Source organism: Orcinus orca, chromosome 5 (genome assembly GCF_937001465.1).
Source record: "Orcinus orca chromosome 5, mOrcOrc1.1, whole genome shotgun sequence".
NCBI lineage: Eukaryota > Metazoa > Chordata > Mammalia > Artiodactyla > Delphinidae > Orcinus > Orcinus orca.
Genome location: NC_064563.1, coordinates 140,023,847 through 140,050,258, shown reverse-complemented (window position 1 = coordinate 140,050,258; position 26,412 = coordinate 140,023,847). Strand labels below are relative to the sequence as shown.

At 43.4% G+C, this 26,412-nt stretch overlaps 1 protein-coding gene across 3 annotated transcripts in view; it reads left to right on the top strand.

Moving 5' to 3' along the window:
* The window catches only part of SETD4 (SET domain containing 4), a 282,732-nt gene that overhangs the window by 83,009 nt on the left and 173,311 nt on the right, over positions 1 to 26,412 (top strand). For 2 of the 3 annotated variants that reach the window (XR_007477396.1, XR_007477397.1), the window contains exon 12: positions 5,643 to 5,787. The exons of the other annotated variant lie outside the window; for it this stretch is intronic. The gene's annotated coding sequence lies outside the window, so the exon portion shown is untranslated. The remainder of the gene's footprint in view (positions 1 to 5,642; positions 5,788 to 26,412) is intronic. 3 annotated transcript variants of the gene reach the window in all.

The following is a 26,412-nucleotide window of genomic DNA, read 5'->3' as shown; positions in this document are numbered from 1 at the left end:
TGTCCATTTCTTCCAGGTTGTCCATTTTATTGGCATAGAGTTGCTTGTAGTAATCTCTCATGATCTTTTGTATTTCTGCAGTGTCAGTTGTTACTTCTCCTTTTTCATTTCTAATTCTATTGATTTGAGTCTTCTCCCTTTTTTTCTTGATGAGTCTAGCTAATGGTTTATCAATTTTGTTTATCCTTTCAAAGAACCAGCTTTTAGTTTTATTGATCTTTGCTATCGTTTCCTTCATTTCTTTTTCATTTATTTCTGATCTGATTTTTATGATTTCTTTCCTCCTGCTAACTTTGGGGTTTTTTTGTTCTTCTTTCTCTAATTGCTTGAGGTGCAAGGTTAGGTTGTTTATTCGAGATGTTTCCTGCTTCTTAAGGTGGGCTTGTATTGCTATAAACTTCCCCCTTAGAACTGCTTGTGCTGCATCCCACAGGTTTTGGGTCGTTGTGTCTCCATTGTCATTTGTTTCTAGGTATTTTTTGATTTCCTCTTTGATTTCTTCAGTGATCACTTCATTATTAAGTAGTGTATTGTTTAGCCTCCATGTGTTTGTATTTTTTACAGATCTTTTCCTGTAATTGATATCTAGTCTCATGGCGTTGTGGTCAGAAAAGATACTTGATACAATTTCAATTTTCTTAAATTTACCAAGGCTTGATTTGTGACCTAAGATATGATCTATCCTGGAGAATGTTCCATGGGCACTTGAGAAAAATGTGTATTCTGTTGTTTTTGGATGGAGTGTCCTATAAATATCAATTAAGTCCATCTTGTTTAATGTATCATTTAAAGCTTGTGTTTCCTTATTTATTTTCATTTTGGATGATCTGTCCATGGGTGAAAGTGGGGTGTTTAAGTCCCCTACTATGAATGTGTTACTGTCGATTTCCCCTTTTATGGCTGTTAGTATTTGCCTTATGTATTGAGGTGCTTCTATGTTGGGTGCATAAATATTTACAATTGTTATATCTTCTTCTTGGATTGATCCCTTGATCATTATGTAGTGTCCTTCTTTGTCTCTTTTAATAGTCCTTATTTTAAAGTCTATTTTGTCTGATATGAGAATTGCTACTCCAGCTTTCTTTTGGTTTCCATTTGCATGGAATATCTTTTTCCATCCCCTTACTTTCAGTCTGTATGTGTCTCTAGGTCTGAAGTGGGTCTCTTGTAGACAGCATATATAAGGGTCTTGTTTTTGTATCCATTCAGCTAATCTGTGTCTTTTGGTGGGAGCATTTAGTCCATTTACATTTAAGGTAATTATCGATATGTATGTTCCTATTCCCATTTTCTAAATTGTTTTGGGTTCGTTATTATAGGTCTCTTCCTTCTCTTGTGTTTCTTGCCTAGAGAAGTTCCTTTAGCAGTTGTTGTAGAGCTGGTTTGGTGGTGCTGAACTCTCTCAGCTTTTGCTTGTCTGTAAAGGTTTTAATTTCTCCATCAAATCTGAATGAGATCCTTGCTGGGTAGAGTAGTCTTGGCTGCATGTTTTTCTCCTTCATCACTTTCAGTATGTCCTGCCACTCCCTTCTGGCTTGTAGGGTTTCTGCTGAGAGATCAGCTGTTAACCTTATGGGGATTCCCTTATGTGTTATTTGTTGTTTTTCCCTTGCTGCTTTTAATATGTTTTCTTTGTATTTAATTTTTGACAGTTTGATTAATATGTGTCTTGGCGTATTTCTCCTTGGATTTATCCTGTATGGGACTCTCTGTGCTTCCTGGACTTGATTAACTATTTCCTTTCCCATATTAGGGAAGTTTTCAACTATAATCTCTTCAAATATTTTCTCAGTCCCTTTCTTTTTCTCTTCTTCTTCTGGAACCCCTATAATTCGAATGTTGGTGCGTTTAATGTTGTCCCAGAGGTCTCTGAGATTGTCCTCAGTTCTTTTCATTCTTTTTTCTTTATTCTGCTCTGCATTAGTTATTTCCACTATTTTATCTTCCAGTCACTTATCCGTTCTTCTGCCTCAGTTATTCTGCTATTGATCCCATCTAGAGTACTTTTAATTTCATTTATTGTGTTGTTCATAATTGCTTGTTTCATCTTTAGTTCTTCTAGGTCCTTGTTAACTGATTCTTGCATTTTGTCCGTTCTATTGTCCATTCTATCTCCAAGATTTCGGATCAACCTTACTATCATTATTCTGAATTCTTTTTCAGGTAGACTGCCTATTTCCTCTTCATTTGTTAGGTCTGGTGGGTTTTTATCTTGCTCCTTCATCTGCAGTGTGTTTTTCTGTCTTTTCATTTTGCTTATCTTACTGTGTTTGGGGTCTCCTTTTTTGCACCTGAAGGTTCGTAGTTCCTGTTGTTTTTTGTGTCTGTCCCCAGTGGCTAAGGTTGGTTCAGTGGGTTGTGTAGGCTTCCTGGTGGAAGGGACTAGGGCCTGTGTTCTGGTGGATGAGGCTGGATCTTGTCTTTCTGGTGGGCAGGTCCACGTCTGGTGATGTGTTTTGGGGTGTCTGTAGACTTATTATGATTTTGGGCAGCCTCTCTGCTAATGGGTGGGGTTGTGTTCCTGTCTTGCTAGTTGTTTGGCATAGGATGTCCAGCCCTGTGGCTTGCTGGTCGTTGAGTGAAGCTGGGTGCTGGCGTTGAGATGGAGATCTCTCGGAGATTTTTGCTGTTTGATATTATGTGCAGCTGGGAGGCCTCTTGTGGACCAGTGTCCTGAAGTTGGTTCTCCCACCTCAGAGGCACAGCACTGACTCCTGGCTGCAGCCCCAAGAGCCTTTCATCCACAGGGCTTCTTAATTTGGGATGATTCGTTGTCTATTCAGGTATTCCACAGATGCAGGGTATATCAAGTTGATTGTGGAGCTTTAATCCGCTGCTTCTGAGGCTGCTGGGAGAGATTTCCCTTTCTCTTCTTTGTTCTCACAGTTCCCAGGGGCTCAGCTTTGGATTTGGCCCCGCCTGTGCGTGTAGGTCGCCGGAGGGCGTCTGTTCTTTGCTCAGACAGGACGGGGTTAAAGGAACCGCTGATGCGGAGGCTCTGGCTCACTCAGGCCGGGGGGTAGGGAGGGTCACGGAGTGCGGGGCGGGCCAGCAGCGGCAGAGGCCGGCGTGACGTTGCAGCCTGAGGCGCGCCGTGCGTTCTCCCGGGGGAGTTGTCCCTGGATCCCGGGACCCCGGCAGTGGCGGGCTGCACAGGCTCCCGGGAAGGGCGTGTGGCTAGTGACCTGTGTTCGCACACAGGCCTCCCGGTGGCGGCAGCAGCGGCCCTAGCGCCCCATGTCCGTCTCCGGGCTCCGCTCTTCCAGCCGCGGCTAGCGCCCGTCCCCGGAGCTCTCTCAAGCAGCGCTCTTAATCCCCTCTCCCCGCGCACCAGGAAACAAAGAGGGACGTAAAAGTCTCTTGCCTCTTCGGCAGGTCCAGACTTCCCCCCGGACTCTCTCGCGGTGCACTAACGCCCTGCAGGCTGTGCCCACGCCGCCAACCCCAGTCCTCTCCCGGCGCTCCGACTAAAACAGCTTTTGACACTTTTCTCCTTTCTGGACTTTCCGGATGCAGAAAAGAGAGCAGCTCATGAGGGTTTGTACTTAAACATTTTATGTAGGAATTAAAGTACATGTTAATACAGATTCTGGCACTTATTTGCCCACTTAAAATAGCTAAAGGGTTATGTATTTTTAACCCTTAAGAGACTGGTGTTGACATGTAATTTTGATTATTATTATTTTTTCTTAAGGTCAATTTTGATTTCCCATCTCCTTATTTCTAAGCCCCAGTCTGTCTCCCCCACTTTCTTTGTGGGATCATAACGAGGCTAAGAATTAAGAACAAGAGTGTTGGAAACCCTCAGCTCTGGGTTCAAGTCCAAACTATTCCACTTGGGTGAGCCGCTTACCCCATCCATGCCTCCGGTTCCTACAGAGTGAAATGTTGGAGGGTGTGAATGAGGTGATCTAGCTGATGCCCCCGGGGCACCTATGGTGCTCACACGGTTGTGTTTACTGTTAGCTGTGCAAAGGCAGTGCAGTATTTTACATCTCTGTGTAATATTTTTATTTATTTATTTTTTGCTGTATGCGGGCTTCTCACTGCTGCGGCCTCTCCCGTTGCAGAGCACAGGCTCCGGACGCACAGGCTTTGCAGCCACGGCTCATGGGCCCAGCCGCTCTGCGGCATGTGGGATCCTCCCGGACCGGGGCACGAACCCGTGTCCCCTGCATCGGCAGGCGGACTCTCAACCACTGCGCCACTAGGGAAGCCCCCTCTGTGTAATATTTTATATCTCTGTCCGGATGCTACATTATAACTTAGCGACGGCCCCTTTGCTTGCTCTTCCCATTCTCGCCACTACCCTCCGGGTAGGCTGCACCAGTGGTTCTCGTTGCTGGAGAAAGGGGAGCGGTATTGCCTCCTCAGGGCACAGCTGGCAATGTCTAGAGACAGTTTTGGTTGCCACAGTTGGAGAGTGGGTAGAGGCTAGGGATGCTGCTAAACATCCTGTAGTGCACATCCTGCAGCGCCTCCCACCCTCCGCCCAGCAAAGAATGATCCAGCCCCAAATGTCAACAGTGCCCAAGTTGAGAGACTCCGGGCTCACCGGTACTCGGTAGAAGAGTTCCCGGTATTTGGTCTAGTCCATTCAACTTGATGAAATTCCAAACATATATTGTATTAATCAGGCCTGTAGTAGACTCTGGAGCCCCAAGGATGGTAAGACACAGACTCAGTCTTGGATCTGGGAAGGGTCTGGGATTTCACTCACAGGCTAATGACTTAGCCTCTTACTGGTTCGCTGGATGCTGGCAGAAGACAGAGTCCTGGGTCAGAGACGAGGGACTTCATTATTCATGGCAGAGCAGACTGAATGAGTATTATGATGGCCTGGGTTCCCCTTGTCCTCCACGCCCCACAGGGGCAATATGAGGGGTCCAGGTGGATGTTAGGTGTGCAGCGGGTTTGTATCATAGCCGAGGAATGCTGAGCTTGGGGAATCCACTGTTCTTAGAGTAAGTGATAAGCAAGCCCGTTTTTTGTCTGGGGGGAAGACATTATCCCATCTCTCAAGGGTGTAAAGAATTATACACAAGGTGCAGAGGATACAGAGCAGGGTATTTCAGATGGGTAGCGTTTGAGAAGGCTTCACGGAGGAGGAGATATCTGAACTGGGTTTTGAAGGGTGAATAGGATTTCAACTCATAGACAAGGGGAGACAATATTTCTCTCTTCTTCCCAGAAATAAATTAACTTATCTCCTGAGCAGCTCAGCACAGGTTGTATGGGAACAGGGAGGACATTCTGGAAAAGTCCTGGCTGGGTTTGATTAACTAATGAATCTGGGCGGGCTGTTGCCAATTATGTCATGCTATTGTCAACTTATGTCTCAAAGTAATTTACTGTGAGCAGATAGGCTGTGTTTTTTTTCAATATTTTTTAATTGAAGTATATTTGGTTTACAATGTTGTGTTAATTTCTGCTATACAGCAGAGTGATTCAGTTATACATATATATATACACATTCTTTTTTTTAATATTCTTTTCCATTATGGTTTATCATAGGTTATTGAATATAGTTCCCTGTGCTATACAGTAGGGCCTTGTTATTTGTCCACTCCATATATAAAAGCTTACATGTGCTAACCCAAGCTACATTTTCCTTATGTGATTTTTTTTTTCCCATGCTGTAGCTGGGAGCCTGTACTGGCCCACAGGAACCAGACTTCTTTATCACCAATAGACCCTCCTTCAGTACATGATAGCATGTTTGGCCAAGGCTGACGGACTGGAAAGCAGGATCCAGCGGATCACCTACAGAAGGAGATGGAGAAGGAGGTAAGGGCAGGAATGTTGAGTCCAGTGAGTGAGCCTGAGAACTGTGTGGGTCAGCACCAGGGCGTGATCTCTTGTTGCCCGTGGTAGTATCCTCTGGGCACACTGGCTGTACTGAAAGTATCAAAGGTGGGCAGGCAGGATATAAAATGCAGCCTCACTATGGAGAATTCTATGTGTTATACCACAGTGGAAAAGACGGTCCTAGGTTACATGCATCAACGTGGATAAATCCCAGTCTTTTAATCCTAAGCCCAGAAACCATTCTATATATTTCCAGTCGGAAGGGTTTAGTACAGGAAATCAGGTCCTACAAAATTGTTGGAAGGGATGGGAGGGGGAGAAATCCAGAGATGGGGATGCTCCTCGGAAACCAGAACATTGCAGGAAGCCACTATGGCTACCACAGACACCATCGCTGCCTGAGGAAGAGTGAAATCCACCTTGTACCACCGTCCACCTGTCGTTGGTCATGGAACAGAAACCCTGTTGGCAAGAGAGTTTTGGGGATTGTGGCCCTCAGGCTTGTACTTCCTGTGACAGAGCTGAGAACAAGGGGACAGGATAGTGTTGAGTGTCCCTAGACAACAGTAACACGATGGTGAGTGACAAAGCAACTCCCAGAAGATTACCTGCAACATGGTGCTGTTTTTTTTTTTTTTTTTGGCTGTACCATGCAGCTTGTGGGATCTTAATTCCCCAACCAGGGGTTGCACCTGGGCCCTTGGCAGTGAGAGCGCGGAGTCCTAATCACCGGACCGCCAGGGAATCTCAACATGGTACCATTTTTATAAAGCACAAAATGAAACAACATGTTGTTGGGCCATTCACGCAATGGTGTGCCTGAGCCGGCTTGAACTGACTTGCGAGATCCAATAGTTAACTTTTCAGGAATTCGGCAAGGCAGTTGTTAAACACAGCTGTTATTAAAAATTAAATTATATAAGCTTACAATAAAATAATTACAGCAACAGGAATGGTAATAAATACTCTAACTCATCACCTCCTAATTATCTTACTTATTTTACTATTATCTATGCTGTTGAGGTTATTCTATCTATTGCATCTGTATGGTAAAAACCCCTATAAACTGGCATGCTACCATGATCTCTTTCCCATTCAGTGTTCAGTGACATCACCTTGGTAGCTTGAAATGGGCCCCTATTTATATGAAAGAAATTCGCCAGTGCTACAAATCAGGGCGTGATTGCTTTGTTGATTGTCTGGATATAACAAAATGACGGACTAAATGTTAATGATTAACAGATTAAACTTAAATGTTTGTCATGTCTGCGGCTGTTACACTGTGAATAGCACAGAAATTGAGGAAATAGCCTTCCAGTATTTGAAAACTATTATCCGATTCAACAAAGAAGTTGCTCACATAATGGACAAAAAAGTGATTTTCTACCATGTGTCTCTGTCATTTTGCTTTCTTCTTACTTGTTTATGTAAATGAAAATATCAACCAACCTTCATACTGAAACTACATTGGTTCATCTGTTGCAACCGTAGGTTGGCCACAATTATGAAAGTTTGGCAAAAATAAAAAATATTCTGTGAGAATCAATTGAATGTTAGAGGTTTATAATAAGGATATTATGTATTTTATTATTTGTAAACTGTGTGATATACATCCTTTGTATCAAACAATTTATAACAAACTTATTAGGATATGCACACATATTTAATTTTTGGAGAGCTGATTTTTAAACATTTACCATCACATCACTGCATATATATGATGAAGCAAGGGGATGATTAACAACATTCCAGGTAGCTGTTACCTTTGGGAGAGACCCCACATGGATATCCACTCACACCCCCTTCCGTTTTGTCTTCCTGCCCTCGTTTGCCATCTACCTAGTCATCCAAGTTCAAAGTTGGGGAGTCGTGCAGGAATCCTCCCTCCCCCTTCACATCTCATTGCCAGCTATGGTTGACTTTTCCTTCCCAACATGTCATGGTATTTATGGTTCCACCTGGAGGGAACCGTTTCCAGCTTGGAACCCAGTTGAGAAACGCCTCTTCCCACTGATTCCGCTCCTAGAACACACAGGGCACTGACTGCAGTGGAGGATATAGTTGTCAGACAGAAGACAGAGGATGAAGAGTGAGCCAGAGCTCTGGGTTTCACTCAGGTTCTCAGCAAAGTTGCTGTGGGCATCGATCAATCTACGCGAAGCCAGCCTCTGCCAAGACAATTGATGAAGGTCTATAATCGATACAGAAAGAAGACTTGGGGCAGCTCATAAGGAGAGACCAAGAGTTAGGTCCCTGCGAAGAAGAAAGTGCCAGCCCAGTGTCAGTCCTGGGATGCAGGGTACACAGAGGAGGATGCGCAGGGTCCACGGGGACAGATCCAGACCAGAGGATGGGGCTGCTCTCCAGGTGGAGCAAGTGAAAACTGGCACGGAGGTGGGGCTGAGCCAGTGTAGCCGGCGCGTTGCCCTGACCCCAGCCAGAGGCCTCCCCGCTGTGTCTGGAGACAGAACACAGGCACCAGGAGCTTCACCACCTCTCCATGATGCAGCTGCTTCCCAGTGAAGCTCTGGAGGAGGAAGGAAGGAAGGAGGGCAGAGCGTGGGGAGAAGCTGGGAAGGGGCAGAGCTGTGAGGACGGACTGCTGCTTCTCCTTGGCTGCCTTTAGCATCTGTGTCTGTAGGATGTTCATCACCTGTGCCCAAGGCAGACGCCCTCTCTGCTAGGATGTGCTTTTCTGTGCCACGAACAAAGCCCCCGTCTGCCTCCCGTTCTTCCTCCTCCTCCAGTCTCTCCAGATTCTGCCCTGCTTAGGTCTCCTCTGAAGAGAGGAGGGAGCTCCTCATTGCTCTGGCCTCACCCCTTGTTGATATCAGTATCTTGCAAACCATGAGTCTTAGTTGTGGAAATCACTAATGCCTAAGTCACCTCCTAAGGGAGTCAATATACACAGAATTCAGCTTTCTGTTTACACGGAGGGTTTACTAGCTCTGCTGTTTTCATCAAGTCCTGTATTTATTTATTTGGGGGGACTTTTTTTTTTTTTTTTTTTGCAGCACATGGGCCTCTCACTGCTGTGGCCTCTCCCGTTGCAGAGCACAGGCTCCGGACGCGCAGGCTCAGCGGCCATGGCTCACGGGCCCAGCCGCTCCGCAGCATGTGGGATCTTCCCGGACCGGGGCACGAACCCGTGTCCCCTGCATCGGCAGGCGGACTCTCAACCACTGCGCCACCAGGGTAGCCCTGTTTGTAGATTTTTTGATGATGGCCATTCTGACCGGGGTGAGGTGATACCTCATTGTAGTTCTGATTTGCATTTGTCTAATGATTAGTGATGTGGAGCATCCTTTCATGTGTTTGTTGGCAATCACTATATCTTCTTTGGAGAAATGTCTATTTAGGTCTTCTACCCATTTTTGGATTGGGTTGTTTGTTTTTTGATATTGAGCTACATGAGCTGCTTGTATATTTTGGAGATTAATCCTTTGTCAGTTGCTTCGTTTGCAAATATTTTCTCCCATTCTGAGGGTTGTCTTTTCGTCTTTTTTATGGTTTCCTTTGCTGTGTAAAAGCTTTGAAGTTTCATTAGGTCCCATTTGTTTATTTTTGTTTTTATTTCCATTACTCTAAGAGGTGGATCAAAAAAGATCTTGCTGTGATTAATGTCAAAGAGTGTTCTTCCTATGTTTTCCTCTAAGAGTTTTATAGTGTCTGGCCTTACATTTAGGTCTTTAATCCATTTTGAGTTTATTTTTATGTATGGTGTTAGGAAGTGTTCTCATTTCATTCTTTTACATGTAGCTGTCCAGTTTTCCCAGCATCACTTACTGAAGAGGCTGTCTTTTCTCCATTGTATATTTTTGCCTCCTTTATCAAAGATAAAGTGACCATATGTACGTGGTTTTATCTCTGGACTTTCTATCCTGTTCCATTGCTCTATACTTCTGTTTTTGTGCCAGTACCATACTGTCTTGATTACTGTAGCTTTGTAGTATGGTCTGAACTCTGGGAGCCTGATTCCTCCAGTTTCGTTTTTCTTACTCAAGATTGCTTTGACTATTTGGGGTCTTTTGTATTTCCATACAAATTGTGAAATTTTTTGTTCTAGTTCTGTGAAAAATGCCATTGGTAGTTTGATAGGGATTGCATTGAATCTGTAGATTGCTTTGGGTAGTATAGTCATTTTCACAATGTTGATTCTTCCATTCCAGGAACATGGTATATCTCTCCATCTGTTTGTATCCTCTTTAATTTCTTTCATCAGTGTCTTATAGTTTTCTGCATATAGGTCTTTTGTCTCCTTAGGTAGGGTTATTCCTAGGTATTTTATTCTTTTTGTTGCAGTGGTAAATGGGAGTGTTTCCTTACTTTCTCTTTCAGATTTTTCATCATTAGTGTGTAGGAATGCAGGAGATTTCTGTGCATCAATTTTGTATCCTGCTACTTTACCAGATGCATTGATTAGCTCTAGTAGTTTTCTGGTAGCATCTTTAGGATTGTCTACATATAGTATCATGTTATCTGCAAACAGTGACAGTTTTACTTTTTCTTTTCTGATTTGGATTCCTTTTATTTCTTTTCCTTCTCTGGTTGCGTGGCTAAAACTTCCAAAACTATGTTGAATAATAGTGGTGAGAGTGGGCAACCTTGTCTTGTTCCTGATTTTAGAGGAAATGGTTTCAGGTTTTCACCATTGAGAATGATGTTGGCTCAGGGTTTGTCATATATGGCCTTTATTATGTTCAATAAGTTCCCTCTATGCCTACTTTCTGGAGAGTTTTTATCATAAATGTTGAATTTTGTCAAAAGCTTTTTCTGCATCTGTTGAGATGATCATATGGTTTTTATCCTGCAATTTATTAATATGGTATATAACTGATTGATTTGCGTATATTGAAGAATCCTTGCATTCCTGAGATAAACCCCACTTGATCATGGTGAATGATCCTTTTAATGTGCTGTTGGATTCTGTTTGCTAGTATTTTATTAAGGATTTTTGCGTCTATGTTTAGCAGTCATATTGGCCTGTAGTTTTCTTTTTTTGTGACATGTTAGTCTGGTTTTGGTTTCAGGGTGATGGTGGCCTCATAGAATGAGTTTGGGAGTGTTCTTTCCTCTGCTATATTTTGGAAGAGTTTGAGAAGGATAGGTGTTAGCTCTTCTCTAAATGTTTGATAGAATTCGCCTGTAAAGCCATCTGGTCTTGGGCTTTTGTTTGTTGGAAGACTTTTAATCACAGTTTCAATTTCAGTGCTTGTGATAGCTCTGTTTATATTTTTTATTTCTTCCTGGTTCAGTCTCGGAAGGTTGTGCATTTCTAAGAATTTGTCCATTTCTTCCAGGTTGTCCGTTTTATTGGCAGAGAGTTGCTTGCAGTAATCTCTCATGATCCTTTGTATTTCTGCCGTGTCAGTTGTTACTTCTTTTTCATTTCTAATTCTATTGATTTGAGTCTTCTCCCTTTTTTTTCTTGATGAGTCTGGCTAGTGGTTTATCAATTTTGTTTATCTTCTGAAAGAACCAGCTTTTCGCTTTATTGATCTTTGCTTTTGTTTCCTTCGTTTCTTTTTCATTTATTTCTGACCTGATCTTTATGATTTCTCTCCTTCTGCTAACTTTGGCGGTTTTTTGTTTTTCTTTGCCTAATTGCTTTAGGTGTAAGGTTAGATTGTTTGTTTGAGATTTTTCTTGTTTCTTGAGGTAGGATTGTACTGCTATAAACTTCCCTCACCAAGTCCTGTATTTAAATACATCCTCTGGTCAATGTTCAGCAGTAAGACCTGGCCCGGGTAGACCCAGCTTTAGTACTGCGGTCAGGGTTCTGTAGCCTGAGCTCGGCACGACCTGGGAAAAATAATGATTTTACAGCATGAGGCCCAGCTTCCTTTGAGTGTGTTCCAGGTTGTGTAAAGACAGATGGCAAATAAATAAAAGTGTGTTTGTAGCTGGTAATTTGGAATTTGGAATGTAAAGACACTACCCAGTCAAGGCAACCACAATATCCACAGATGTAAAAGGGCTTGACTCCATTTAATGAGAAAATGCAAATTGAAGACAAGGCTTCATACTTTCTCCCACAGAGCAAGAAGCCAAGCAGTCCTGACCCCGAGGAGACAGGCTCCAAGTTCACTGTGGCCTCTTCTGGGAGGCTGACCATGCCCAGAGTCAGACCTCAGGTGGCCTTGGCCTTGAAGACACTGTACTCTTCTATCCCTTCCTTCTGCTGCAGCATCACCTGGTGCTTTGAGCTGGAAATACTCCTCCCAGTACCAGCCCCAAGGAGCCTCTCTATTTAGCAAAAGCCCCTGGCTAGCCCTCTTCCCCTAGAACACGAGGAGGCTGCAACACTTCTCAAACCTACATTTCCCCCCCAACACTAGAACATTACTTAAGGGAAGAATGCCAACTGGTTATTATTCAACAGTCTGCAGTCTCACAGGAGTCATTCATTCCTTTTTTTTTTTTCCACCCCGTTTCATCCTGCCTCAGCAATTAGATAATGTGAGTGGGCATATACCCTGTTAAACAGCTGCTGGGAATTCTCCTTAGGAGCAAGAGGTGATGTGCACTTTTGTGGGTGCTGACTTGTGCGTTTCCTGTGCTTAAGATTGCAAAGTACGAAAGGCCTGATCGCTGGGCAGAGACAGGCAGAGCGGGCCAGGCAGGGTGCGCAGCGAAGGCTGCGGAGAAATGAGGACTCCAGGGAGAAGCATTTCATGCCGGCCCCTTGCCAGGGGGCCAGCTGTATGGCTATTTCCTGCTGCAGTGGTGCTGCCCGGGCTCCGTCTGGTCCTAGTCCTGGAAGGGAAACGCTGGCTGATTCTCTAGTACATTTATCATTTTCAGGCTTTGTGACTAACCACAAAGCTGGATGGAACATTCTCGTAAGAAATGGAAGCGTCCACCGTTGATCAAAAGGAATCACTCCGCAGCTATTTGTGACTTGGCTGCCGTGCCAGGAGCTGCTTGGCCTTAGCTGAGGGTGCGGTGGCTCTCATCACAGGGCACCGAAATTCTCTGCACTGTTTGCTCAGCTGCTGTCTGTTTGCAGAGCTATTTAGATTCTCCCGTAGAAAGGAAAGCTTTCCATTCTTGGAGAAACCACAGTGATTAAGTACATATAAGAGAAAAGCATTATGATGACTCATCAGAACAAAATCAATGATTCCCTTTCTGCATTATACACGATGAGGTTTAGAGTCCACAGCTTTTAGCAAGAGCGTGGGTGTGACTTTGGGGTGGGAAGAGGAGAGGGCAGAACCGCACGAAGGCCAGTGAGCACGGGACTTGCCAGTTGGGAAAAGGACTGAACTTTAATGACCCGATTAAATGCCCCTTTAAAATCTGACCCGGGAAATTCTTAACCTTTGTAATAGGGGAAAATAATGTCTGAGGAAGCAAGAATTTTGGGTTAGCTTCTATGCAGTCATTTGAGGCCACCCAACCTAAACTCTCTGTCCTAAGGGATGCTTTCTACAAAACCTGCCTTGAAAGTTGAAGAATCTCATGTTCCTCTAAATTTTCATGCAGCCAAAAAAGTGGGAAGACACCTTTGTAAGAAAGCTTCAGTGCGAGGAAGGCCCACCACCTCATGAGACTGTTCCAGATTTTGAACAGCCTTCATTGTTGGAAAGGTCTCCTTCACATTTGGCTAAAAATTGTCTCCCTCTCAATTTTGTCTTTTGGTCTCAGTTGCCCTTTGAAACTATATGGAAAAAATCCAGCTCTCTTCATACTGAGGTCCTTGCAATGTTTAAAGATGACACTGGTGTTTACGTTGCCTCATTGTCTCCTGTCTGAATGTCCTCACTGCTTTCTGATGCGAAGGGAGAACACTCTCACCTCCTGCAGGAGTTGTCCAGTAGCAATATAGACCCCGCACATCATTCATGTACAGAGATCGGTCACCTCCTTTGCTTATGACACTGTACTTCTATTAATTTATCCATCCTGAGATCTCATTTGGTTTTTTGGTAGCTGTGTCACACCGTTGGCCTGTGTTTACCTTAAAGTCTAAAGAACAATCAACCTGTTATTCCCTTACATCTCCATGTACCCAGAGGGTTCTGAAAAGAAGCAGAAGTGAACATTTTAACCTAGTCACTGTTCATTTGTTTTGCTTTTCTGCTGGCCTTTGAATATGCCGTTTGATGTGAGAGTCTTCAGCCAGTGGATGTATGCTGTTGATATGCAACTTTGCATTTTTTTTGCATACTTAATGTGATAGGATCACACTAAAACTCATGTTTTTCTTTGGGAGTGGTGGCTGGAGCTTTGGTAGATTTTTTTCCCCCCAGTTTTATTGAGAAACAGTTGGCACACATTGCTCTATAAGTTTAAGGTGTACAGTGTGATGGTTTGATTTATATATATTGTAAATGACGACCGCAGTAGGTTTAGTTAACATTTATTGTCTTGTATAGACATCAGTAAAAAGAAAAGAAAAAAGCAAGTTTTAAATTTATCAGTGTTATAAGAGATGAAGATTTAATACCTCTACCTCTCCTTCCTCATTCTTTCCCCCAGATTATCATACTTTTAATTATGCCAGTAATTAGTGTTTGCAACATTCTAATTATGTAAATATTGTTCACTGCAGACAGAACCTATTAGAATACGGTGATTACATCCTTTCTTTTCTCTCTTTTTTTTAAAAAAAATGAAGTATAATTGACCTACAACACTATGTTGGTTCCAGGTTCACACAGTAGTGATTTGAAATTTCTATACATTTATTAAATGATCCCCACCTTTGTGAGATTTTTTTTTTTTTTTTTTTTTTTTTTGTGGTACGCGGGCCTCTCCCTGTTGTGGCCTCTCCCGTTGCGGAGCACAGGCTCCGGACGCACAGGCTCAGTGGCCATGGCTCACGGGCCCAGCCGCTCCGCGGCATGTGGGATCTTCCTGGACCGGGGCACGAACCCGTGTCCCCTGCATCGGCAGGCGGACTCCCAACCACTGCGCCACCAGGGAAGCCCCTCTGTGAGATTTTTTGAAAGGAACTGTACGTCCCGGCTAAAGCACACGTGCAGCTGAGTAAGCTGACGGCGTCATTCCCAATCAGGAGCTGACCCCGCCTGTCTAGAAGTTTGAGGGCATTTGTAGGCATGTTTGCAGAGCCCTGGGAACCTCCTGTGACAGCCTGTAAATAACCTCTGGGTGCCTGGTGCTGGTGTTAGGTTCTGGCTTGGCAAGGGTACCCGGCATAGTCCCCGCCTTTGATATCAAGTGTAGCCTTTGGAGTGACCACCCTTGTACCTTACACAGAGGGGACCCTCTAAAATCTTTTGTAGGGTGGGCACATTCATTCAAAAGTTTATTTGTTATACCCTCCTGAATCAGTAGGTAGTACTCAGAGATGTATCTGCTGTGAGTGGACAGAGCCTGTCCGAAAATGTCTCTCCAGCTCTGTCATCGTTGGGACAGCTATCAGTCTGAAGCCCGTCTTGAACCAGAGTGGATGCTGACCCAGAGATGGGAGACCCGGCCTTCGGGAAAGCAGGAGCTGCTTCCTTATCCCCGTCTCCCTGTGCTGAATCCTTAGCCTCAATCCCAGGAGCCTGAGCATGTCTCTTCTTTCTCTGGATTTCTTTAGCACTTATGGCTTATATTAAACCCTCGGGTATTTACACATCTAATTAATAATTAACCTGTTAACGTTTCCCTATGAGTACGTCTGGCCTCCTCAGCTACATTGTCTGATCATTTGTATCCTCCACAGACCTAAGAGTGCAGTTTTGCCCATCAAAAGGCCGACATAGGTAGATATAGGATTAAACCATGGAGATCTGAGAGGAGTCGGTTTCTCCCTCAGGAGAAAGGGCAAAGGAAACAGACTTTTAGGAAATTCATATTCTGTGCCAGGCACTGTGCTGGGAATGTTACATTTGTTTTTTCCTATAATCCCTGTAAGACTCTCAAGTAAGTATCACTATCCTCGTTTTGCAGAATAGGAAATGAAATCTCAGAGAAGTTGAGAAACTCTCAAACTGCATACAGAGAGGAAAGAGGCTGGGCTGGATTTGAACTTGGGTTGCTGTGCCTGCAGCAGCGGTGCTAGGGAGTCTGTCCTCCCTCTTGGAGGTGCAGCGGGGCTGGAGGTTAGGACATTGCTTGTGGCTGTAGCTGCCACGTGGCCACCCTTGAGTTATCAGCCAGCACCATCTCACTGCTGAAGAAAAATAGGAAAAAGGCCAGGGATGAAAGAACCAGGGGACATAAGAAGGAAAGGTACAACCATGAAGCAGGGGAGAGAGAGTGGAAAATTGCAGATCACTTAACATTCTCTGTGCAGGAAGCATCTCACGCCTGCTCAGTAGAGCGAAGTGTTCATCAACGGAGTAGCTTGTAAACCCCCGAGAAGGCATAGCGACGGCCTTGCTGATATCAGTACTGTTCTCCCCTAAAGAGGAAGGAGTATTCTCAGCTTCTGAAGACAAGGACTTTCAGTGGTGTTGGGGAGCTCTGAGAAGCTGGATCCCCTGTCATCAGATTGTATTTGGAGACTTTCTTAGGTTAGCACCAGGCTGTACTGTAGCAATAAATAAACCTTAGAACTCCGTGGCTTACACAATAAAGAGTTCTTTCTCACTCATGAAAATTCTGGTGTGGGTCAGGCGAGTCTTCAGGGCACTGTCCTCCACTCAGGGACCTGGTGATCCAGGCCACTTCCATATTGGGAAGCCAAGATCTCTGTATGTGGCTTCCAGGTTGCTGGGGCAACCAGGGTGGGAGGGTCAGCTTTTAAATGCTTTGGCATGGAAATGCCGTCGATCACTTCTACTCACAGCCCATTGGCCAGAACTGGTCAATGGTACCGCCCCCTGTGACGGGTGCTGCACGTCACTGGGAAAAGAGGGGCTGCTTGGGCACTCAACGACTGTTCAATGACTCTGACTCATTTCCTTTACTCTCTTCTGTCCAACCCCTTTTAAGGCAGCTCATTGCTCTTGGGAAAGAACACAGATGCCTTCATGGAGCTTGTTAGGCCCCTGGTGGTGGCCGCCATGTTCTAGTCACAGTGGACATTTCAGGTCTTGTGGCTCAATGTGCCATCTCTTCCTCACTGCCTTCTGTCTTCCCGAAATACTCTCCTCTGTCTGGTTTTCCTGTCCAACGCCTAATATTATTTATGTCAATGTTTAGATATCACCTATTATGGAAACTTTTCTGACACGAAATCTGGGTTAGGTGACCTTCTTTGGACATCCAGGTCATCCTTTATTTCCCCCACTGCGGTGGAAATGTATTATTTGTCTATGACATCTTAGATTGCGGCTCTCTGATGCTTGGAATGATTGCAAGAGTGGTCCCTACATACGATGGCCAACACGCAAAAGAGGCCTTAGTTAGTGTACTTTGGATGCAGGAAGAGAAGAAATCTTCCAAGGCAGAATGTGTATGATTGTACTATCACAGATTTGATTCTCAAGTTAATCTGGAAAAGCAAATGCTCTAGAAGAGTCAAGAAACTTTTCAAAAAGAAGAATGAAGGAGAGTCTTACTTTTCTGGATGTGAAAATGAACTATAAAGTTACAGTAATTAAAAGAGTGAGATGCTAGCCCAGGAGTAGACCAAGAGATGAACAGGATACTGAGAGCTGATGTTACTGTCTTGAGTCCAGACTCCGCAGGGCAGACCAGGCAGGCTGGAGACTCAGCCAGGGTTTCCGTGTTGCAGTCTTGGGCAGAATTGCTTCTTCTCCTGAAAACCTTAGTCTTTGCTCGTAAAGCCTTCAACTGTACATGGAGAATTGGTATATGATAAAGGAGGCATTTTTACGTCAGTGAAGAAAGGATAAATTATTGAACGAATTATGTTTACACGTCTGGCTGTAATTTGGTAAAATTAAAAAATAAGCTAAGATTTAAGAAATAAAACATTTAAAAAGAAAGTTATATCTTTAACTTATATCACAAACAAAAGTGAATCTGAAATGATTATAGATCTAAACCTTAAGAAAAATCTTTAAAATACTAGTAAGCGCATAGGAAATATTTTCATTATGTTGGAGTGAGCAAAGCATTAAAAGAAATGACATATGGCCCATAAGTCAAATGGTTTAGAATGACATATTTGATAACAGTGAAGCAAAACTCTTCTATGTAACTAAAAGCTATATAACCCAATTTAAAAACAGCATATGAAGCTGGGAAAAATATTCACCCTGTGTCATTTAAAAAGGTTAGTATCTAAGTGCTTACAAATCAGTAAGCAAGCACTTAACAATCCAATTTAAAATGGACGAAGGTTATGAAAAAGCAATTCATGGAAGAAAAAGTATACATAGCTTATAAGCAGAAGAGATGCTTGTCCTTATTGATAATCAAATTAATACAAATTAAAACAATGAAATAGCATTTTCTCCATGAGATTACACGTATTAAGAAGGCTAACAGTACTCAGTATTGATGATGGTGGTATAATTTTTTAGAGACAAATTTGACAATATCTGTTTTTAAAAAGTGCCTGTATTTTTGACCTTACAATTATACTTCATCTATAGGGGGTAAGTTAAGTGGCTTATGGAATATTATTTAGCATTTAAAGAAGTGAAATATAGTTACTATATATTCTGACATGTAAAATGTCTGTAATAGAGACTTAGATTTAAAAAGTGACTTACAGGGAATTCTCTGGGGGTCCAGTAGTTAGTACTAGATTTAAAAAGTGACTTACAGGGAATTCTCTGGGGGTCCAGTAGTTAGTACTAGATTTAAAAAGTGACTTACAGGGAATTCCCTGGGCGTCCAGTAGTTAGTACTTGGTGCTTTCACTGCCATGGCCCGGGTTCAATCCCTGGTGGATGAACTAAGATCCTGAAAGCCGTGTGGTGTGGCAAAAAAAAAAAAAAAAAAAAAAAAGACTTACAGAATAGTATGCAGTTTAGGACCCCATTTATTAAAAATATGTACGTATATTCTATGTATGCATGGGAAAAAAAACCTGGAAGAATATGCAGCCAACTGTTAAGGGAGATAACCTCTCAGGAATAGGACTTTGGGAACTTCCATTTCTTATTTTCCATATTTTAGTATTATTACTTTTAAAATAAGTGTGATAGCTGTTTATAGTATTTTTAGAAAGAGATTAAAAAGACATTGCTGGGACTTCCCTGGTGGCTCAGTGGTTAAGAATCCGCCTGCCAATGCAGGGGACACGGATTCAAGCCCTGGTCCGGGAAGATCCCACATGCCCGTGGGGCAACTAAGCCCGTGCACCACAACTACTGAACCTCCGTGCCACAACTACTGAGGCTGCGTGCCACAACTACTGAAGCCCGCGCACCTAGAGCACATGCTCCACAACAAGAGAAGCCACCGCAATGAGAAGCCCGCACACTGCAACGAAGAGTAGCCCCCGCTAGCCGCAACTAGAGAAAGCACGCGCACAGCAACGAAGACCAAACACAGCCAAAAAAAAAAAAAAAAAATTAAAAAAAAATTAAAAAAAAAAAGGACATTGCTTAGTTTAACTGACCAAAGCTTTGACTGGTTACATAGGATCTGAGGTTCAAAAAAATGCTTGTTGTGCCATGTCATGCTCAGATACGTTCATCGACTCATTCATTCATTCATTCATTGACCAAGCATTTAGTGGATACCTTTGTTGTGTGAGGTCTTTTTTCCTACATGGCTCTTAACTGCGTAATTTTCTTCCTCATTTTACTCCAGAAAGTGAATAAATTGAAAAATAGTTGAGTCTAAAGCAAAGTATGCTTCTGTGGGGGACCCTCTTTGATACGCAGCAGAGGGTGCTGTGGCTGGGAACCAAGGGTACCTGTTGTTTGCTTGGATGTTTAAGGGAGTCCCTTTCTGATCCCGTCTAAAAGATTCATGTTGACAGAGGGTATTTATTGGGGAAAAAGCCCCCAAACCACTCCATATTCCTATTGCTGGTTAACTTTGTGTGGGCTCTCTCTACTTCAGAGCTATCAATTTCGTTCCTTTGTGGGCCTGTGTCTGTGCAGGGAGGGAGTGGACGTTTGGAAGTCGAGCAGTCCAAATATAGCTGCATATGCGTCACATCTCTTGAGGATGGAAGATTAAAATGAAAGATTATGCTCTAAACTTTGCCCTGTCTCGGCATCCAAATGCCACGAGACTGCCGGTTTACTGAACGCAAAACCAGAATGATATGGTGACAGCACGTTGGGTAGGCTGTAACAGGAGACGTTGCAGCCACGGCAAATTTGCCCTCATGCCGTCGAATGCATTTTTGTTTTAGCTCCTGATTTTGGTCTGTATTGCATTGTATTATTCATTGAATACAAAAGTGAAGCATGTTTTGGATAGTATGCCCTAAGTTCGTCGTGAAATACCGGGATATTGTCCTGAAAGATTTTTGGATAGATTTGAACGTAAAAAACAGATAAAATAAGTCGTGATTCTTCATATCACAAAATGACACTTAGCAATAAGAAATTTGCTTCAGTACCTTTTTTTTTTAAATTGAAGTATAATTGATTTACAATATTGTGTTAGTGTCAGGTGTACCGCGTAGTGATTCTTTTTTTTTTCCAGATTATATTCCATTATAGGTTATCACAAGATATTGGGTATAGTTCCCTGTGCTATACAGTAAATCCTCATTGCTTATCTATTTTATGTATAGTAGTTTGTTAACCCCATATTCCTCATCACTGCAGTATCTTTAAAGAACAATTTTCCTAGTCCAGATAAAATATGATGTCACTTTAAGAGCAGAATCTGTAATGAAGTCAGATATAGTACATTTTACAATTAAAACACACAAGTCCCTCGAATTCAGTTTGGCTCACGGTTAGTACAAATGGGAGACTTAAAAAAAAATCCTTTCCTTTCTCTCTAGCCCTTTGTCTTGTATTTTACCAAACTGTAGTTTCGGACAAGTCAGCTCTTCCCCCACAGCACACAGGTAGAGTTGCCCTGCAGTCAGAGACATCCTTCAGCTGGAGAGTTGGTGAGGCTGTAAGAAGCTGAAGGAGCTTTGGCTACAAAGTACAAATAGAAGTGGAGAATTTATGCAATTTGACTAGTTAGAGAAAAAATCCATCTGACAGAATAGCAGTAGTGAGCTGTTAGACTGTGCCCAGTGGCATAGAATTTATAATTTCAAACATTTCTGGCTTCCTACATTAACTTTCTTGGTTAAACAGGTAGAATTCCCTGAAAATCTGTGGTTAGTTTCTCAAGTTCAATGAATGTATTAAGGAAATGTCAACATCTTAGCTGCTATACAGCTTTCTTTCTTAAAAAAATAAAAAAATCTAAGGACATGAATTTGAAAAGGATAAGAAAAGATTTCGCATGTTATTGTACCTTGTGTCTGTGCTGAAATGACCTCCTTTAGATCCAACTCATTGACGTTATTTAATCCAAATGCAAGGGTAGTGTTCAGGGCTTGTGCCAGACTCCGCTTCTGTACCCGCCCAGATCTGCACCTCCCTCTTGCCTACTGGCTGGAGCTGCGCCAGCAATGACTTGCTCTGTTCCTGTGGTCACGACGTCAGATTACTGCAGCTGCCACTCTCCATGCAGCCTGACCAGCAAGAAGAGGCCACCGCCCCGGAGGAGGCTGGGACATCTTGGAAATGTGGAGAGATGAAAACCTCCTGGGGCCAACTTCACCCAGTGGGAGGCGGCAGATAGGAAGGAGCTGCTCAATGAGTTCTTTTTCCTTTCTCTTCAGAAACTGTTCTGAGATGCAACAGTTCCTACAACCTTCCTGAAGACATCATGTGGGGCTGCACAATCAGCCAGGCTGTCACAAAGCTTTGGCCAACTCAGTACCCTGCCCTCGTGCACTTGGGCTCCCTCTCCCCTGCCTCGCTGCTCTACCCCTCCCCCACCCCGTTCTCTAGGATCACACCTTTGAATGAAGTATTAGCAAATAAACATATGCCCCAGGGTCTGTGGTCTAGAGAACCTGGGCCAACAGAGTGGGAACCTAGGTTGGCTCTAGAAAGCAGACCCTCTGGTGCACTTTGGCAGTGGTGAGTGCGTGGTGACAACCCTCCACACATGGTAGCGTCACGATTACTAAAGCCTTTATCCGAAGTTAAAGAGGACAAGGGTGAAGTGGAGGTAAAGTGTGCGGATATCATTTCACTTCGGCACTCAATCCGTTTTGAGGCAATAAATATTAGGACGGTGATGTGCGGTAATCACTTTTGAAGGCTCTGGAAGCCTTGCAAAAAAACGATAGGTGCTATCTGGAGCCTGTCTTTGAAAGCCAGGGTATTCCTGTGGTAGCTGTAAAGGGGGTTCTCATCTCCTCAAGCTGCAAGGCAGAAGACTTAAAGCAGGATCTGATGATAAGATGTTAGAAACATAAAGAATAAATGTACAGCCTTAGCGGCTCCTCTGTGTCAAAGGAAATTCCCTGATGAGGAAAGAAGTGGGACCCTTGGATGGTGACATTTGCCTGGTTGAGACTGAGAATATTGGATCCCAAATGGCCTGAAGCTTCCCGGCTGGCAGAAGCTGTCCCAGTGACTTGAAGGGATCAGCCTCTCCTTCCCAGGGGATCCCACCGTGACCTCCCAGAGGAGATGCTTCACATCTGACCATTGTTTTTCTCACTGTCGGTCCCTATCATCTCTTGTTGTCTCCTGGATAATAGCCAGAGTCAGGTCTGATCACAGCTCTCCGCTCCAAGGAAAACAATCTATGTGTCAAAGGACATACAGGGATTGTCAAATGTGCACCAGCAAAGATGGGTAGGAGTGGGTCTTGAGAGTGTTAGATTGTCATGGTCACCTGGAGCTGGTCTGTAGGGGTGGCTCCTTGACATTTAGGCAGGATGATGGCCTACAGTTGGTAAAGTGGAGGTGCAGGAGTGTGAAGAAAGGGTAAGACTCAAAGAGTTGGGAATATTAGAATGGATTTACTGTGTAAAACCTAAGAACCCTTCACTTAACTCTGTTTCTTTCTTTTTTTTTTTTTTTTGCGGTACGTGGGTCTCTCACTGTTGTGGCCTCTCCCGTTGCGGAGCACAGGCTCCAGACGCGCAGGCTCAGCAGCCATGGCTCATGGGCCCAGCCGCTCCGCGGCATGGGGGATCTTCCCGGACTGGGACACGAACCCGTGTCCCCTGCATCGGCAGGCGGACTCTCAACCACTGTGCCACCAGGGAAGCCCACTCTGTTTCTTGAAAGAGACTGGAGGACACTTCCTCTGAAGGCAATACAAAGTCACAAATTAAGGGCTCACTGACATCTCTGAGAGGTTGGTGTCTGTCTTCTGTAGGCTGAGCTTAATGGTGGTAAACGTTGCCATAGACTCCTTAATGTCAATGGGGGTAATGAGATTCCACAATTAAAAGACTAGGTGGCAGCTCTTAACCACCAGAGGCAAAGGTAGCCATGCTTATTATAACCGGAAGCACCACAGAGTAGCAGTTAGGGTGCCTTAACCTTCAGAGATTTGTGGCAATGACTAACAGATTGTGGTGTTTCTAGACAGGAGACGGATGGACAGCTGACTAGGGTGTTGTTAAAATTGTATAATAATAACAAAAATGAAACCTGGAGAGCAGGATGTTATCATCAGTCACTGCAGTGGAAAATTATGGCTTCTTGCTTGGCTTTCAAATGTAAGTCAACTTACATATCTAGAATCTGTAGAATCTAAGGGAGGCTGAGGTCCTCTTGGAGAAGAACATTACTATTTCTCACTAGTATATGTGAAAATTTATTCCTCTAATCCTCCCCTTCAAGGGATCTGTAGATATTTCCCCAAGTAACTAGTGCTACGGAATGGGGACTAGCCAGACCTTTTGAGAACTACTATATATAAGGTCTAAGCTGACAGTAGTACCAGGGTATCTGAAATGCCACATACTGGTCCCATAGTTAGATCAGCAGCTTTAGGAGGCCAGGTGACAAATTAAGTCTTCCCCAAAGTCCATTTTATAATGGCTCTTTGGGTCCACAAAACTACCCTGGGGTTATTTCTCAGATTCCCAAGTAGGATAGATATATTTAATGGTTGGCAGAACTCCCAGTAGGTTTTCTGACTTGTGGAGTGTGGGACATTATGGTAGGAAGGACCAAATAAAAGTAATCTGAAACTGTTCTTCCCCCATTATCCAAGATAGGTAATCAGAAATAATATTGCATCCTAGGGAAGAATTACAGATAGTCACCATCAAAGACATAAGGGATGCAAAGTGGTGGTTCCTATAATATCTCCATTCAATTTACCCATTGCATCCCTGTAATGACCAGATGAATTATGGCAGGTGTTATCAATCCACCTTAAACTTATTCAGGTGATAATCCCTTTTGAAGCTGCTGTACCAGATGTGTTGAATGTGTTGAATGTTGAAGATCAACACATATTCTCAAACTTGGTTATGGGACTACTGATCTAGCACATGCTTTCTTCTCAGTCCCCATCAACGGGGAGAATCCAGAGTGGTTGGACTTCACATGGCAAGGGCAGCAGTATACATTCGCTGTCTACATGTCTGCTGGGACCTTGCTCATCCTGACATTCTACCGAACATCATTCTGCCCACCTATTAATGACCTCATGGTACTTGGACTTACTGATCAGGGTGCTGCAAGTATCATAGATGCCCTAATACAGGGGTTCTCGATCAAGGGATTTTAACTCCCAGGGTACACCTGAGAATATCTGGAGACATTTTTGGTTGTTAAAAATGAGGGATTGTGAGTAACTAGTATTTAGTGGGTAGAGTCCAGGGATGTACATTCTACAATACTTGAGACAACCCTCACCCTTCACCAAAGAATTGTCTTTCCCCGAATTTTAATAGTGCCATGTTGAGAAATACTGCCTTAGTAAGACACCTGTGTAGCAGAGCTGGGAGATTTACCCTATGAAAATTCAGGGATCTGTTGCACCAATGAAGCTTCTGGGGGTCCAGTAGTCTGAGGCGTGCCAGACATATATATTTTTTTTAAATTAAAGGATAAATGTCACATCTTAGCCACTCAGAAATATTTGCTGAATGAATAAATGAATGAAAAACATACAGGAAGAGTTCCTTGTGCAAAGAGAAATCTGTTTGGGTGAGAGGCTGGCGGGGCTGGAGGCGAGGGGCTGGAGGTGAAGCTGAGAGAAGGCTGTGGTGCATACAGTTTACATGCTGTTTATTTAGACACCTGCCCCCAGAAGGTGGAGGACAACAAGTGCCTTTCATCCAGGGAGAAACAAGACCTGGTTAGTGTTCTAGAATGATCCCTTTACAACTGGTTAGCGACATTGTCCTAAAAGGCCCTGAGACCAGAGTCAGAAAAACTAGCCTGGTCCCTTTTGTAATCGTCCAGTTGGGAAGCTATGAACAACTAAAATGGGACAGATGGAAAGAGAATAAAGGAAGAAACAGATTCCAGAAGATTTGGGAAGAAGAATGACCAGGATTTGATGACTGGATTGGAACTGTGGGTAGAAGGAGAAAGAGCAGAAGAAACCCCTCAGGTCTCTGTGTCTTTGGATGACTGGATAACGCAGGAATAGAACCCAGTTTAAGTGACAGATCGTGAGTTTTGTTTTAAATATTGGCAACTTAAGGATGGGGGGCATACAGGAGGAGGTGTCCAGTTGGCAACTGGACAAGTGAGGAGAGTCTCAGCTGCAGACGGAGGTTTGGGAGTTGTTTGAAGCCACAAAACAGGCTCAGAGAGGTGATGTAACCCATGCTAACATAGTTGATAAATAATAGAGTGAAGATTCAAACCCAGACATCTCTGGCTCTAAGGCTTACCCCACTCTCTCCTAACGTACCTTTTTTCGAAGTTGTAGATTTCTAAAATGAGACTTTAAAATGCGTGTAGATGGAAATCTAGCAAAGTTACCAGTGTATTTACACTTTGACCCAGCTATCCTACTTCTGCAGGAGTGGACTTTACAGTCAGACCTGGACACATACAAAATGACACATGCACAGTGTTATTCATGGCAGTCTCGTTTGAAAGAGCAAAAAAAAACAAAAAGAAAGAGAGGAGGGGAAGGGTTAAATAAACAGACTACCACACACCTGTACAGAGAGTAAGAAGCTCTCGGTAAACTGACAGTGTGTATGGTATGCTCTCTTTTGTGTAAGAAAAAGTGAAACTAAGAACATGTATTTGCTTGTATGTGTGTGAAGATACAAGGATATAAGATGCTAGTAGGTGCCTTATAGGGGTGGTGAAGAATGGAATAGAAGGATACAAGGTAGGAACAAATCTTCTCAATGGATATCTTTTAGATTTGAAGCATGTAAATGTATTACCTATTCAAAACAATTAAAACATTGAAAATGTGGTATATTTACCCATTAGTGTTTATCTACATTGGAAATTTATTTCCGCCCCTGGAAAGATGTATTTGGTTTATGCATTTAGAATATTTTTGTACTTATCCATCCATCCATCCAACACAATTATTCACCTCTGTGCCAGGTGCTGGACTAGCCACAAGGGAAATAATTGAGAAAACAGACATGGTTCCTGGCCTCACTCTAGATATAAAGACAGAGATTAGTCAAATCATCCCATAAATACACTAAAATGGCAATCATGCTACAAAAAGTGTGAAAAGGACCTCAGTTATTCTGAGACGGGTTAGTTAAGGATGTGGCAGGGAAGGCTTTCTTGAGGAAAATCCTTCTGAACTCCATGAAATGCAGGAGGGAAGAGGTGAGGAGATGGGGGC